A 787-nucleotide genomic window follows, 5' to 3' on the forward strand; every position below is an offset into this window, starting at 1 on the left:
TGTTGCCTCTACTCAGCGTACAGGTAACAGGAAAGAGAATAAAGATCATGTTTCTCAGGAAGTAAATACCAGCTCCACCTCTAGATTTCAGAAAAGTAAATGTACTTATTGAAGTAAGCTTGGTCATACTACGGAAAAATGTTTCAGGAGACAGCGTGATGTGAACAAAAAGGAGTCTTTAAATATTCAGTCAATTGGTCTAGTGTCCACCCTTGAGAGTTCCCAGAATTCTTTAACCGAGTTAACTGAACCTGCTTTGAGGGGTAAATTAAATTCTCATGATGGAGCTCCTCTTTTGAGCAGTAACGTGGGTGACACTCTCAAGAGTTCATATGCTAATTTCCTGTCTGATGGTTTTGTCGGTCCTCTGGACAGTAATGGCAGGAAATCAGTTAAAATATATCGTGATACAGGTGCTTGCCAATCCCTTATGCGACCAGTGTTCTAGGCTCTAATGTTAATTCCTCTGATGAAACTGTAATCTTACAAGGTGTAGGGAATAATTACTTCTCTGTCCCTCTGTGCAGAGTGAATTTAGAGTCTGGTTTTGTTAATGGTTCCGTTATGGTTGGGTTGGTTGTGACACTCCCAATGTCAGGTGTAACTTTCTTACTTGGAAATGATATTGGTGGAAGTCAAGTGTGTCCAGCTCCTCAGTTGTCTAGTGAACTAGTGACTGCAACCCAGGATTGTGATGTCCCTGATGTGTTCTCTGCATGTGCTGTCACTAGGGCTAAGTCTAAAGTTACTGGTGACTTAGAGGATAATGATGATGATGATGTTATCC

Source organism: Coenobita brevimanus, unplaced genomic scaffold (assembly GCF_032717465.1).
Source record: "Coenobita brevimanus isolate Jiangsu-jjx unplaced genomic scaffold, ASM3271746v2 jjx.HiC_scaffold_1125, whole genome shotgun sequence".
NCBI classification, from domain to species: domain Eukaryota; kingdom Metazoa; phylum Arthropoda; class Malacostraca; order Decapoda; family Coenobitidae; genus Coenobita; species Coenobita brevimanus.